General features: G+C 42.6%; 1 non-coding gene across 1 annotated transcript; it reads right to left on the reverse strand.

The window, feature by feature from the left end:
* Nucleotides 1–9756: 9756 nt before the first annotated feature.
* TRNAI-UAU (transfer RNA isoleucine (anticodon UAU)) lies at nt 9757–9850 on the reverse strand. Its single transcript has 2 exons — nt 9813–9850; nt 9757–9792 (listed from the first exon to the last, which is right to left on the reverse strand). It is a non-coding gene; the product is annotated as a tRNA-Ile (tRNA).
* Between the last annotated feature and the right edge of the window lie 270 nt (nt 9851–10120).

Here is a 10120-nt window from a genome sequence, read left to right on the forward strand (position 1 = left end):
ATAATAATTCAATATTAACAATTCTTATTACATTTTATAGCATATACATATGTATATATACATCATCACATATCTTAATAAATGCTACTAAAATTCAGTTTATGTTTATGCTATCATTCTTGCCTTTCATCACAGTAGAATGACACACTAGGCCTTTCCCCACAGCTGAAAATCACCAAAATGCTGTATATAAGCAAGACTTTACAGGATTCAAAGTGCTGACAATAATGTAAGGATCTGTAAGGCTGAACACTAAGTGAAGAAAGAGAGGTAATTAAGTGAAGAATTGAAAATGCCCATGTGTGATACTTATAAATGCATTTAATAACACCTAAGTGCTCTGAAAAAGGCACTGGAGAAGTTTACTTTCTTTATCTCAAGGAATTGCTGGAAGCAGTAGAATTGCATTTTGCCAAAGAATTTACAAAAGCCCTTTCTTTCCATGATGCGGTTAAAAGTCTGTAGCTCCTTTCTACATAAATAGCACTGTGGCCTCAACTTTTTTGAAGGGGATTGACATTTGGTATGGGTGGGTCTTCACGGTTTACGCAGCCAGTCAGTAAACCGGAAGGTAAACTACGTTTGCAAAAGGATTGTGGGCACCCGCTGAGGGGGGAGGGGGGGACCTTTAGATCTTCAGGCTAACGCTCTCTCAACTGAGCTACCTCAGCTAACCCTGGGGAACATTTCTTGTCAATTACTCTTGAAATAACTTCTCTGAACAGCCTATTTTCTTTTTTGTATGCTACATTTCAGGAAAAATAAATAAAGTCTTGTTTTCTGCAAATGTAACATTTTGCCCATTTCAAAAATAATTGTACCAACATAAAAATTAGACAACGGGAAACATATTCGAAGTTTCCTGAGTATTATAGGAAGAACAACAACAACAGTAACAAACAGGTTAAAGAAAATTTTATATATGGTTTCTTAGGATATGAATTAGACTGCCATAGGGCTGTGGTGATTCAGAGCTTCCTGCTAGAAGAATTCAAGACAACGTCATTTGGAATAAATTCTAGTTTGGACCTCAAATTTTTATTCTTTTAAAAGTTATTTTTATTCCTTTTCCCTGTCGTTCTATTGAGGTATAAATTACATACAGTAAAGTACGCAAGTCTTAAGTGCACAGCTTGATGATTTCTACAAGTTTACATCGCTGTGTGACCATGTCAGTTTCCTTAGGATCCCTCTCCTTTGCTATACTCCCAAAGTTAGCCACTGATCTGAATTCTCATTATATGTGCTGTCATTTATTTTGTAGCTTCATATACATTAAATCAACTTGAATCTGCATTCTTCTATCTGACTTCTGTAGCTCAATATTGTCTTTGAGATTCATCTGTGTTTTTAATCTGTGAAAACAGTTTCTTCCTTTCATCAACTTCCATTTGGTAATACCACAATGTACTTGTTCATTCTAATGCTGATGGGAATTTGATTTCCAGTTCTAGGTTACAAAAATTGTGGAACCTTCTTGTGCATAGTTTTAGGTGAACATAAGTGCTCAACTATCAGATAAATAGATACATACATAGGTAGATACAGAGATACAGAGATAAATGAATGAAATTGCTGGGGCATAGGATATATGTATGTTTGACTTTATTAGAGGTTGCTAAACCATTTTCCAAAATGAACATATTAATGTACACTATTAACATCGATGTATGAGGCTTCTGGTCACTTCACAGACTAGCCAACACAGGATATCATCAGCCATTTTAATTTTGGTTATTCAGGCCATGATGTAGTGGAGGTTCTTTGTGATTTTTAACTTGTATTTTTTTATGACAATGATATTATTTTATTATCAAAGGGAGGAGAAAAGATATTTTTTGTGTTTCTCTGTATTTTTAAAGATATTTTACATTATGGGGCTATTATTTGGATAATCGAAAAAATTAATAATTTAGCATATCCTATATCAAAAATTATATGAGCTATTCGCAGTATATTCCTCCTGTATAATGCAAAATGTTATAGTATTTAGGTATGGACAAGGTCAAACACAAATCATTCCTTCTTTGCTCAAACCTGCAGATAAGGCCAAACACTGTCACTCCCAGCTGAGTTCTTGGTCTTTGTCACATTAGTGATTAGCTAAGATGAAACCTGTTTGTCTCTGTTTCTCCTGGTTCAATGATTCCAGAAGGACTCAGTGGACTTAGCATATAGTTGTCTTCACAGCTATTCTTTATTATAGCAAAAGAATACAGAACAGAGTCAGCAAAGGGAAAAGGGTCATAGGGGAAAGTCTGGCGGAAAGTAGGTACAGGTCACACAGGAGGGGCTTAATTCCTTCAACCAAGAATTGTGACAACACATGAACAATGTCCACCAGGGAAGTTGACTAAAGACTTGCTTCCCAAGATATTTAGGGGAGGCTGCCTAGCATATATCAAAACTCCAGATGCAGAAAGAAAACAGATGTTCAGCACGAACTGTATGGTTTCCGTGAACAGCTTAGGCACAGCAAGCCATTCCTGTCATCTTGGAACTCTCTTCTTAAAATCTTAATTCCCAGGGGTGCCTGGGTGGCTCAGTGGGCTAAGCATCTGCTTTCAGCTCAATCATGATCCCAGGAATCCTGGGACTGAGCCAGGCATTGGACTCCCTGTTCATGGGGAGCCTGCTTCTTTCGCCCTCTTCCCCCTCTTTGTGCTCTCTCTAATAAATAAATAAAATCTTAAAAAAAAAAAAGTTCTTAGTTCCCAGGTGCCAACGAAGGGCCAACCTTGCAAGTAGGCCTTTCTAAGGAGAACAGTCTCAGGGCTGCGATGTTAACTCTTTCTGTAGCAACCCCCTTGAAAGTGGCTAGATATACAAATGGACACTTCCCATTCATCTGATCAAAGTTTCTCCAGTGCAAAACAATTCCAAATACTTCATCTGGAAGTTGTGTTCTATTTCCTGTAAAGTCTAAGGCAAACTACCCAGCAGAGGACACTGATCCTTCGATCTGGAGTGCTCTCCCCTTTGCAAGAGCCTAAATAAAGTTTATGTTCTCATCTATCTGGTTTTGTCTTTGACAATTTGGTGTCCTGAGTCATACAGAAGTAAAAGTCCAGCTGGAACACTGTCTCATCCACCCAGACACTGAGTCCTCCCAAGCCTCCTGTGCTCCTTTTCTGGTGGGATCCTACAGTGAGCCCAGTGCCTGATCCAGATGCTCCTGACATTCATCTGTGGTAGCTTGGTAAGGATTTCCTCCTCAAATCAAATCCTAATGTCATTCATACCTAAAAGCAGCTGGGATTTCCCAGGGAGCTTCTAGGAAATCAGCAAAGACTTGCTCTTTAATATTATAAAAGGAGAGGTGTTAGAAATAATTAAATTTATTTGCTATATTGATCAGTTTCATGAGAAACATTGTCAAATCAGAATGTTTAGGGGACACCTGGGTGGCTCAGCAGTTGAGTGTCTGCCTTCCACTCAGGTCGTGATCCTGGGGGAGAGGGGGCAGGTTCGGGGATCGAGTCCTGCATGGAGTCCTGCATAGAGTCTGGCATCAGGCTCTCTGTGGGGAACCTGCTTTTCCCTCTATGTCTGTGCCTCTTTCTTTGTGTCTCCCATGAATAAATAAATAAAATATTTTTAAAAAAAAGGAAAAGAAAAGATGTTTAGCCCTCTACCTGGAGTTAGTCAAACAGCAAAGTATGAGGGCACTGTCCCCTAGACTTCCCTCCCTTCTGGCACTATTTGCAAGTTTTGAGGATTCCCCAAAATGCCTTTGGGTTTGATAATTTGCTAGAAGTAGTCACAGAGCTCATCAAAGCTATTCTACTCACTGGGTACAGCTTACTACAGGGAAAAGACACAGACTTAAATCAGCCAAAAGAAAATACACATAGGGCAGATTCAAAATGAAACTTCTGTTGTCCTCTAGTTAAGCTACCCTCCTGGCATCGATGTATGACAATACAGGGTATTGTCAGCTCAGGAACTTCACCTAAGCTTCCATGTCCAGAGTTTTTATTGGGGGCTTCATTATCATAAGCAATCGATCACCCATGTGCCAGGCTGACTGGTAGAGTCACAAAGCCCTCACCTGTAATCACATGGTTGGTATCTCCAACACGACTACAATATGTGGCCAGACCCACCCCAAAAATATATCCTACTATTAGGTATGACATAAATCATTTCCCAGGAGCTGAAGCAAAGGCCAAACCTCACTTTGGGCACAGTCCAATTTTTCACCACATGAATTGGGATGGGTTCCTCTCCATACACTCACCCAGAATGGTGTCTGGCAAAGAAGAGAATATAGATAATTCTATTTTTTAAAATTTTATTTATTTATTCACGAGAGACACAGAGAAAGAGGCAGAGACATAGGCAGAGGGAGAAGCAGGCTCCATGCAGGGAGCCTAATGTGGGACTTGATCCCAGGGCCCCAGGGCTACACTCTGAGCAGAAGGCGGACGCTCACCCACTGAGCCACCCAGGCATCCCAATAATTCTATTTTTGGAAGAAACTAACAACATTGATAAAACAAAGGAAATTTTCAACTTTTCATATTTGTGGACCATTCTCCTGGGCTCCCGGGGAAGCTATACTCTAACATTTACCAAGGTTAAAATGACTCAGCAAAACCTCTATTTCTGCCCTGACCACATATTGTATACCTGCTTCATTAAAAATAATAACCAAAGAAGAGCTTTCCAAGCATAAAGATAAGAAAAATTTAAAAACCTCCCTGGTTCCCATTAAAGCCATACAGCCTCACACATACTAAAAACATGAGATGAAGTCTGTAACTTTCTGGAATGCTCTTCACCATGATGATTCTGTAATTTTTTAAAATGTAGAAAACATATATAACCCTGTACCAAATGTTCCCTCCCTGGAACACTCTCTTCTTTGTGAAGATTGTGTATCCTGTGTGGCTCACCTAACTTGGGCTTAAATTAAACTCTTTTCTTTCTCTTTAAAATGTTTTAAAAAGCTTGTTAAATTTGAGAGGACAATACAAAGCAATGACCCATTCAGGGGGGAATTGAGTGGCACGGAGATAGGACTAGGGAGGACCTTTATATCTACAAATATTTGGAACCAGAGGAATAGATTATCTAGGCAAAAAACAAAAAGTTAAAATTAGCAAAATTATTATATGAAATATAATTTGGATGTGATGAAAGACACAAAAGTAAGGCATATTTATGTAATGGATAAAATCACTTCAGAGCTTTATAAGGACATGGATCTTTTCAGTTTGCACCAGAAATAGAAATGGAAACTGGGGACAAATAAACAAATAGTCAAAATTGTTAGACCCAAAAGGTCAAAATTGTTAGAAAAGTTTCTTATTCAACAATTTAAAATTCTGCCATTCCATAAATAGTTTTAAAAAATGATTAGACACAGGCTGATGTGTTGGTTAAGCATTGGTTAAGTGCTGGACTCTTGGTTTTCCTTAGGTCCTGATCTCAGGGTCCTAGGATCGAGCCCCATGTCTAGCTCTGCTCAGCGTGGAGTCTGCTTGGAATTCTCTCTCTCTTTCTCCTTCTGCCTCCCTGTTCTCTGTCTCTCTCTCTAATAAATAAAATATTTTTGGGACACCTGGGTGGCTCAGTAGTTGAGTGTCTGCCTTCAGCTCAGGGCATGATCCTGGTCCTGGGATCAAGTCCCATATGGTGATCCCTGCGTGGAGCCTGCTTCTCCCTCTGCCTGTGTCTCTGCCTCTGTCTGTGTGTCTCTCATGAATAAATAAATAAAATCTTTAAAGTAAATAAAATATTTTTAAAAAATTTATTGGACACATATGAAGAGGGAAATCTTTAAAGTAGAATTTCTGGAAAAAAAAAAGTAGAATCTCTGGCCCTTTCTGATGGCAGTGTGAGTTCTTGGGGAGAGGACTCTACGCGGACTCTAAGACAGACTCATTACCAATTCTACTTATCAGCTGATCATGTATATGAATCTTCATTTGGCAGAAGTATATGTCAACTCTAGAAAAGCCCTGAGTTGTAGTGTTTGAAATATTCAGTATTTTCACCTGGAACAACCAAAAGAAACACCTTTTTTCCTCCTCATCATTCCCATCCAAACCACTTCAATTTTTCCTCCTTCCTTTGTTATCTTCCTCTTCTCTCCCCAAAATTCTGAGTTGACGCTACTATACTGTTTTGAGACTCTATGAATATTTCTGAGAATTTTCATAATGGACCACATAATTAAAAGTTTAAAAACTTGTCCTTGATAAGTGAACTAGTAGGAAAGATGGTTGTGTATATAAATACATCTTTTTTACAATGAGATAAATGTGAATTTAGTGTTGCAAATTCTCTATTAGTAAGAAAGAAAAAACCATCAGATTTTTTTTCTGAGCTGTGATGAATGAGCAGGAATCTGTTGTGTAGACCAGATGATAAGAGCCTTGTAGGTAGAGAAAGGAATCAAATTGGCCACAGCTACTCATGCTTTTTTTTTCCACCCTGCCAAATCCCTTCTCTAACCTGTGACTTCATCTTCATATTCTTTAGTGAAAGAAACTGCAAGACAAAACAAAACACTCTTGTTAATATTGTTTATCTCTTAGTATCTACGTTTAACCTTCATTTTGCTAAAATAAATGAATTAAGCCAATAAATCAAAAGAAACTCTCATCCTAAGGGGTTGTGGGGGAGACAGAGGGAGCAAAGGAGCAGAGAGCTCCATGACAGTGGACAGTTCACTGAGAGGTAAAATCTACTCAGAATCAGGAATTGAGTGGGGTAAAAAAGAAACAAAAGCACTTAAAATACAGTCCTTGTTCCCCCTGTCCCCCCCAGGAGCAGAAGATCCCATAAGGGAGGGAGTGAAGCTAAGAGAGGCCCAAGCTAACACATCATGGACCTGGTAGAGCAGGCAAAGCTCACAGGAGAAGCCGGGAGGTGCAGCTGCATGGTCACCAGTGGAGAAGTGTATGCAAAGAGAGAGAAATGAGCCAGGGCAAATGAGGGTATTTCTCAAGGCATAGAGGCCTTTAGGGATATGGACTGTGAGCAAGGAAATCTTGCGAGACATTAGGAGGTAAGAGAGAATCAAGAAAACTCAGTAACAGGTAAATATGGGGAGCAGAGAGAAGAAGCCAAGAATCCAAAATGAATCTCTGCCACAGATTGGCACAGCATTATACTAAGTAAAAGAAGTCTAACACACAAAAAGGCCCACAAACTGTATAGTCCCATGTACACAAAATTCTAGAAAAGGCAACATGATAGCAATGGACAGCAGATCAATGGTGGCCAGGAACAGGTGTGCAAGAAAGGATGGACTACAGAGGGAAGGAGGAAACTCTAGGAGGACTGTCTTGTTCTCATCTTGAACCTGGTGGAGTAAACACATGCTTTGTGAATACTCTGGCAAAGTAGGGGATCCTCAAGGATGTCCACATGACAAGCCCCAAACCTGGGAATGTGCTGCTTCACATGACAAAAGGGATTCTGCAGATGTGCTTAAGTTTAGGCATCTGGGTGGCTCCATGGGTTAAGTGTCTGCCTTCTGTCCAGATCATGATCCTGGAGTCCTGGGATTGAGCATCTGAGTCATTGCGGGGAGGCAGGGGGTAATCCCTGCTCAACAAGGAATCTGCTCCCTCACTCTGCTCATGCTGTATCTCACTCTCTCTCAAATAAGTAAATAAAATATTTAAATTAAAATAAATAAATAAAAAGTTCAGGATCTTAAAATATGGAGATCATTCTTGGTTATCCAGAGGGTCCGATATAACCATAGAGTCCTTAAAAGGTGGAAAAGAGGTATTAGAGTCAGAAAAGATGTGACAACAGAAGCAAAGATCAAAGTCATTCACTTGCTGGCTTTGGAGATGGAAGGTGGCTAAGAGCCAAGGAATGTGGGCAGGCTGTAGCAGGTGGAACAGGCAAGGAAAGCTCTCCCCCAGAGCTTCCAGAAGACCACAGCCCAGCCAGCAGCCTGATTTCAGTGCAGTGAAAGCCCCTTTAGACTTCTGGCCTGTAGAACTGCAAGACAACAATTTTGTGCTATTTTAAGCCACTAACTTGGTGAAAATCTTACTAAAAAGGAGACATTAGAAAGAAAACTCCCTCATTGTTTTCTGTTTTGAACAACTCCACAGAAGTTGGTGTGATCAGAGTCGTAAAATCAAGAGACAGCCCAGCCTTTGATAGGCTGGGAGAGCAAACAGCTGTAACCCCCGGGGACACTTCCATCCCCTGGCTGTTCTACTTTCACACTGTTTCCTCAAACATTGTGTGGTCATTGCATCAGGTATTAGCTTTTTTAAAATTATGGAAGAGTCTCTTCTGTTGAAAAATATGCTGGCCTGAGCTCTTTTCTTCATTCTTCTCTGACTCTGCTTCTGGGGCCACACCCCCAGCTAAGCCTTTGTGTTTGTTCCTCCCTCTGCCTGACCCTGAGGAACCCCATCACTGTGTGTATCCAAGACTTTCTTCTGACCTCCCCGCCTCTGCCTAATGCCACTTGCCCGGAGAGGCCATCCAAACAACCCTGCATGTAACTGCACTCCCATCACATATCCTGGTATCTCCTCTGCCTCCCATCCCGTTTTATTTTTCTCTATAAAACTTCATCTACTTGTATATTCACTTTTTATTGGTCACTGTGGATTTCTCCCTACTAGAACTTAGCATCCAGAGCACAGAGGCTTCATCTTTTTATGCAGTCTCGACATCTAGGATGGACCTGGCAAGAAAAGTAGGCGCTGCATATTTGCTAGGTAACTGCATTTGTGAGAAAGAGCACAGGAGAGGGAGTGGATTTAGGCTAGATGATTTTCTCACATGTTGATGGGACAGCCCCGCGGGGATTTCGGTCAGAAAAGCGCAGCTGGTCAGCAGGATGCCTGGCTCTGGGTTCAAATGGGAGAACGGGGTGGGAGAGAAATAATTCAGTCATCAGTATCTGCAGAGGGGCTGTAATTAGGGGCACGCATGGAATACAAAGAATACGTAGATCATTAGCCAAGAGGAAAGCTGGACACGGAACTGTCGGGAATATCATATTTAAGGAACAGAGGAGGGCCCCAGAGACAGAATAAATCCAGTGAGAAAAAAAATAAAAATAAAAAATAAAATAAATCCAGTGAGAGAATGGAAGGAAGCAGAATAACCTTGAGTCATTTATTTCGGAGGTAGCGTCAGAATGAATGTTGTTTATTTTCTGACGAAGAAAGATACAAACCCAGCACCCACCCCCCTCCTGGGCCGATGTTCACTGCTGGAGGCTGGATTATGTGGCTCAAATCACATAAGACTTCACAGGTGGAATTCAGCAACCTCAACGCGGCTTGTGGCATCAGAGCAAAGCTTCTCCTTCCCGGCCGAGGTGGTGGTGCTGCGGGGGTAGGGGTGGGGGTGGGGGGAGGGAGGTGGGGGTGAGGGCGGGGAGGGGGGCTCCCCTACAAAGCTGCGCCCCGGGAGCGCACGAAGCCGCAGAGCGCAGGACCCAGGCTCTCCGCTCGCCGGCTCAGTTCCCAGCGAGCTCAGGATTTCTTGAAGAAAGGAGAGGGGAAAGGATGAGGGGGGCTTCCTTGGAAGCTGTGCACGGCTGTAAGGTCGGAGGAGGAGAAGGAGAACCTGCTTGGGTAATTCCATTTGCTTCCTTCTGGTCTGTGGTTTCTTCCCGTTCGAAAACTCTCAAATGTCCTCCTTCATCGTGGGAACATCCGCGGGCTCAGCGTGGAAAATAAAAAAAATCCTTTTTCTTTGGAGGGGAGGGCAAAATGCATTCGTAGAAAAGGAATCTGAAATCGCGAAGGGAAGAAAACATGCTCCAGGTGAGGCTCGAACTCACAACCTCGGCATCACCCGCACATATACTGCTGTATAAGTACCGCGCGCTAACCGATTGCGCCACTGGAGCATGCTTTCTCCGGAGGGCCGGCGCGCGCTCTACAGAGCCTCGGGCTGGCCGCGCCGTCCGCGAGCCGCCTCCGGGAGCGCGCCGAGCCCCGAGGCCGCCCCCCGCCCCTGCCGCTCGCCCGCGCCGCCGCGAGCGCTCCCAGCCAGCCCGCGCGGTCCGGGCGCCTCGCTCCCTCCTGGAAGAGGGAGGCGCCTCGTCCTCTACGCCTCCGGGGACCCAGGCCCGCGCCGCCTTGGGGAGCCCCGAGCTGCCGCCGAGGAGGGAGGGCGC

Source organism: Canis lupus, chromosome 37, assembly GCF_048164855.1.
Source record: "Canis lupus baileyi chromosome 37, mCanLup2.hap1, whole genome shotgun sequence".
Lineage (NCBI taxonomy): Eukaryota > Metazoa > Chordata > Mammalia > Carnivora > Canidae > Canis > Canis lupus.